This window comes from Lactuca serriola, chromosome 8, assembly GCF_051521515.1.
Source record: "Lactuca serriola cultivar US96UC23 chromosome 8, Lser_US96UC23_V15, whole genome shotgun sequence".
Lineage (NCBI taxonomy): Eukaryota > Viridiplantae > Streptophyta > Magnoliopsida > Asterales > Asteraceae > Lactuca > Lactuca serriola.
This window is the reverse complement of record NC_136415.1, coordinates 299,534,840-299,540,715: the sequence shown is the minus strand read 5'-3', so window position 1 is coordinate 299,540,715 and position 5,876 is coordinate 299,534,840. Positions and strand designations below refer to the sequence as shown.

General features: G+C 31.6%; 1 long non-coding RNA gene across 4 annotated transcripts; it reads right to left on the bottom strand.

Annotated features, from left to right (window-relative positions):
* Positions 1 to 271: 271 nt before the first annotated feature.
* LOC145069693 (uncharacterized) lies at positions 272 to 3,534 on the bottom strand. 4 transcript variants are annotated; one of them, XR_013689636.1, is made up of 10 exons: positions 2,922 to 3,534; positions 2,414 to 2,608; positions 2,241 to 2,325; positions 2,003 to 2,157; positions 1,678 to 1,748; positions 1,525 to 1,618; positions 1,251 to 1,364; positions 1,092 to 1,152; positions 657 to 915; positions 272 to 487 (listed from the first exon to the last, which is right to left on the bottom strand). It is a non-coding gene; the product is annotated as an uncharacterized LOC145069693 (long non-coding RNA). The 4 variants fall into 4 exon arrangements; XR_013689638.1 differs by having other exon boundaries at positions 657 to 721; positions 2,922 to 3,527; XR_013689637.1 differs by having other exon boundaries at positions 657 to 714; positions 2,922 to 3,525.
* Positions 3,535 to 5,876: the final 2,342 nt, after the last annotated feature.

The following is a 5,876-nucleotide window of genomic DNA, read 5'->3' as shown; positions in this document are numbered from 1 at the left end:
TCAGACGGCTACTACAAAATTTTAGCAACGGATCTTTCCGTCGCTAAATAGTAACATATTACCGACAGAACAGGTTTTCAACAGATTACCGACCGAACATGTTTTCAACAGATTACCGACCGAGTATACAACTATTTTAGCGACGGATTTCCGTCGCTAAACCGTCAGCAAATATAAATTTATTTTTTAGAAAATAATTGCATAAAAATCCACATTCTTCTATATTAAATGCACACAAATGTAATAGAAAAACACAAAGCTCAGAAAAATCTAATTGAAACATTTTTAAACATAAATAATAGGTAATTCTAAACAACTCCTATGCAAAAAATGTAATAAGAAACACTAAACTCAGAAAAATCTAATAGAAACTTTTTTAAACATAAATAATAAGTAAATATAAACCACTCCCAGATAAGGCTTCTGTTCCTGCCTTGTCGGAAAATGGATGCCCAAAATCCCTAGCTGTGCAGTTCTTACCATCAATCTGTAAAAAAAAAAAAAATAACTTTGCATCATGAGGAATACAATCAAGGAAATGAACATCAGCACTATGTACTTTTTCAACCTATTCTCAAGAAACTAGTTTTTATAGTGTTATAAATTAACTAATATAAAAATTAAAAAAAAAAAAAATACTAAAAAGTGAAACAAACCTTTATGATCGAGTTTGTTACTTGTCTGGCAAGAATCATGGCCAACACCATAAAAATCCTGTGCACTTGATAAACATACACAAAGTTTAATTGTTTAGAGTTTAGACTAGTATCATTCTCAAGAGCAGGACTGATTTAACACATGGCATTTATGCAGAAGTGATAACTGTAAATGTATAAAACATTAGAGTTCTTAAATAATCACTTTGCTCTGTAGGGATCCAATAAGCAAAATGAGCTGACTCAAGATAGATAGACACTGCAAATGCACAGACTAAAAATGAAAAAAATGACCATTCTAGCACATGGAATTTATGTAAAAGATCATTTTCTAAGTTCACATATTTAGGCATTTTGTATAATCTACAAGTACACATATAAAAGTAGCATGACTGAATCTGTGATTGAAAGTTGCTAAAAAAAAGTGAAAGCAACCTTTAAAACACCAGTAGCAAGGCCATTCCAAAAGCTGGAATCCAAAGACTCATACAAACACCTAAAATATGACAAAATAATGTAATAAAAAATCTTTCAGGTCAAAATATTTGGTCAAGATTATCATATGTTGTAACTCTTTCAGCTAGATCAACTTACATTAACATATGTTGGAGTTGGAATTGGAGTAGAAGGGATTTTCAACTATAGGCTGGATCCTCTATCAACTTTTTTCACTTTTGTATCATAAAAATATCTCCAATTTTTTGCAAGCTGCATAACAGGTTATATGAAACTTCTTAACATAAAGGCATCGACTATCGAGTACCTTTGGCTAATGGCGAAACTCATAAAATCTAGAAGCATACTTGCAAATTTGCGATCGATATTTACACAAACTAATTTAAGATTTTATTAAGTGCAAAATACTTACTGAGGGTGGAGCATTGTTATGAATAAGATAGAGGATTTAAAGTCAAACCAACAGCTCTGCTTGATGGGTCAATGAACAAAATCCGAGCATTGACCTGACATCAGAAAAACTAGTTAAGAGATAGATTACAATTTTAAGGGTATGAAATTTTACCTTCTTATTTTGAGGGTACTCATCTTTCCACTTTTAATCAGGAAGAGTTTTTCCAAATGAAATACATCAACCTGTGAAAATTGGAAAAACAATCACATGAAAAATTGATTTCATTGCTTAATTATAACTAAAATTAAGTAAACATTAGAGATTTGCAAGGATGCAGTTTATGTAAAGAAGGAGAGTAGGATGCCATTTTCAAGAGTTGAAAGCACATAGACATTAACCATCATGCCAAGAACATGCAGATTGAATGGAATGCCTTTAAGATCGTCTGTTTGTATAAGAGAACCAGAATGTAATAAGTTTTTAAAAAGAAGCTTACCATTAAAGTAAAGAATGAAATGACAAATACATATCACACATTTCGCCACCTCATCGACATTAAAACTAAGATTAACGACTTTACGGGTTCTATCAATACTCTTTACAACTCCTGGTAACCATGGTCTTCAATGTTTTCACATATCCATTGATGGCCTGCAAAGTAGATGGTAAAACGTATAAGACAAAAAAGACATTCAAGAAGGTAACAAAAGTCTGAAAATCAGTAAATCACTCACTGAGATAATTACAAAGGATGCAGTGAAGGCATGATTCTTGATACATCTGAAACACTTAATCAGTGCAACTAGAGTGGTCAATGTCCTACAGAACATAACCAAGAATCAATGTCAGTAGCTCATATTTCAAATTAAAATTTTGATCGATATAACAAGATATGTGTATTCCTTACCCTCCATGAAGACGATTCACCTTGTCCTTGTTAGAGTTGGGCCATATGTCCTTGTTAGATAGGAACTATGTCCAATGAATATATATATATATATATATATATATATATATATATATATATATATATATATATATATATATATATATATATATATATATGATAGTGAGACAATAGAGCATTCATATCATGATGAACCTGAAAGATAGAAAGATATATTATCATACATATTGAAGAAATTGTGTTAGGTGACAATCAAATTATGCTAATCCGAACAATCTCCATCATATTTTCAGGAAGCACATTTTCATTACGACATATGAAGTCGTTCATTTTCTATAACTATTTGAAAGTTTTGTAGGTTGGAGAAGGTAGAATGGAGAGCTAATAGTTCCATTTCTAGAAACAGGACAACAATTTGACGCAGACTAAATTTAGGAAAACTAAATTAGGAATCTATAGTTAACTTTCACGACTTCGAATCAATCACAACAATGAAAACTAGAATTACCGTAGGATGCAGATCAAGGGTAGGATTAGAGTCGCTAAACAGGTACTTGAAGAACGTCTCGAGATTGAAACTCGTGCGATGGAAGATATCACCATTACTCAAACAACGACTTGATTGACGGCGGATCTTCCATGGTATTAGCTCTGAGTATTGCTCAAACAACTTGCTCAAAGTTAGGGCTTTTTTTTACCAAAATCTGGAGAAAAAACTCAAATCGCCTCCAAGGATGAGGTCCATAAACTGTACCGGCGACTCCATTAGCGCCGGCAGCTTCGATCGTGGCTGGAAGAGAGAGCCGGAGCAGCTGTGGGCGGGCGATGCTTTCTGGCGTCTTTCACAGCGATAGGGAGTAAATATCTCTTTTCCCCTTTGGTCAAGTCCGATGTGCGTAAAAGTTAATAGAAACGAGTACTTTTCAGGGAAGGCTGCCCTTTGTCTTTTGCAATTTTACCAAATTGCCACCGATATTTAAATAGAAAAAAATTGTAATATCACCAACCAATTACCGACGGAACGTGAAATTGTTGATTTTCCGTCGGTAAACCGTCGCTGTATTGCAACGGAATACCAACCAAAAGTGTTAGGTCGTTAAACTGTCGGAAATCAGTCACTAGAATCGTCATAATCAAGTTTTCTTAATCCGTCCGAAATCCGTTGGTGTTTCGTCGCTATTACTGACGGATTTTTCCGTCGCTAAAATTCTGTCGCTAATACCTTGTTTTCTAGTAGTGGTGGCAAAATGTATACCCCTTATCTGATTAGATTGGAACAGGATTGAAAAAATAATGCAATACTTTTGTTTTTTTTTTTTTATTAATATCAAAAACTAATTTCCAACACTGATTTAACTCCAATAAAAAAAATATATTTTTATTATATTTATTTATAATTCCTAAAAGGAAAAGGAAACCAAGTACAAAAACAAAAATACTATTTGTCAAAAAAATATGGTTTGTAAGATTGCCTTCTCGAGGTTCATCCTCTTTCTTTTGGTATAAAATACCTATGCAAACAAGTATGATTGGCATTGTTTAATAGAGTATTTTTCAACTGGCATTTGCTTAACATAAGTCAGACAACTCCATATCCTTTTTATCTATTTTATTGCAGAAACTACAATAATAACCTTAAAAGTTACCCACGTCACATCTATATATTGCAGAAGTACAATAATAACCTTAAGAGTTACCTACGTCGCAGATTAAAGAAAGTTATAACAATGGCATGACTTATTATGTGACATACAAATAACAAAAATGTCACCTGTTCGTATTATTTTTCAAGTATCCTACGATTAATTTAAATCCTTACATTACCATTATAAATTCATTGTTATTACTAAGAGCAAAAGTACTCTCACATACAATGATATGCTTTAAACTTAATAAAATCTGAATTATTCTAAAACTTGATTAAATTTCACCATATAGGACATTAGTTAAAAATATCATACATTTCCTTTCGACTTCATAGTTCGTCTCTTAAATAAATAAACAAATATCTTATTTCCTTGTTTTGCAACGAGACTCATACTTGTAGGTTTTATATTGTATGTACTCATGCTTTTTGTGGTACTTATAGTAACTTATTAAATTTGTCGATATGTACCTGCTTTATATGGTTTTATGCTATATGGTTAAGGTTGTAAAAGTGGCTAGTTGACCGGGATAGTCGGGGCTAATCGGGGATCTTAAAATGTAAATTGGTCAAATTTTAAAAAATTAAATATGACTAACATCATAAGAAAGTTCATAAATATCACAAATATAATAACAAAATCTTCATCTTCATCTAGACTAATAAATAAATATTCATTTTATTACATGTTGTTCTCTCATTCAATTAAACATTTGATATTTTCTGTTTTTTTTTCGAATTATTTAATATCCACTTGTCATTTTTATGTTTTTTTTATTAAAATTTTACTTAAAGATCATGATTGATCTAGACATATCGAGAAGAAATATCACTATATTACACATAAGGTTGAAGAGGGTGCACTCGTGGTAAATCATGTATCATCGGAATAGAATCCTGTTGATCCTCTCACAAAGGGTCTGAGCAAGGTCAAACACTTCCAGCATGCTAGGAGTATTGGACTAAGAGATGATATTAGATTTTAGATGCTAATGTTGATGTTATTTTGAAACTATATAACAATAAAATTTGTAATTGAATAGTGATTAATTAAATAGTGATTTCTTTATATTTAATGTGTTTGGTGCTATTTGTCAATTAATTTTTATTGTGTTTCACTTTGCATGTTTTACTCCGTGAATATTAAGTTATTCGAAGCACCACAATCGGTCATACTTTGGGAGTAAGTAATGATTTAAGACTATCATGAATTGCTTGTAGATTTTCCATAGAGATTAGATATTACATTAGGATTGTTGCAAAATTCATGAGTACTTAGAAATAGAGATTTTAAGTATTGCTTAAACTCACGCTTAGAGATTACTTTATGGATTTAATCAAAAGTAATTCTAAGACGATAATATGATATATTGTTAAAATGGATACATGTAAGTGATATTTCACGAGTTGGTTGTATATTGGTTTGGTCCAACACATCTCGTAACTGGGTGTTGTAAAGGGTATTCAAATGTATAACTTAATGAGTGAAATTGAATGATTATATAGTTGAATTTAATTTTTTTCATTTTGCCTTAACAGAAAAAGTGATATCTTTGGGCCCCTCGGTGTTTTGATGTTGACATTATAGTGTTGGGCCCAGCCAGGACTAAACTGATGTGTTCAATTGGTAGTCTAATGACATCATCACAAAACAAGATTATCAAGAAACATAATTTTGGATAAGAGATTGATTCTAATCCATGTCTCATGTTTATTCAATATCTAAAAGAACAAAGGAATATGTGATCACTTATCTCAGGACCAACAAAGTCTGGTAGTGTCTTGAAAACACTATTTTCTGGTTATTCAGAGTTTTAT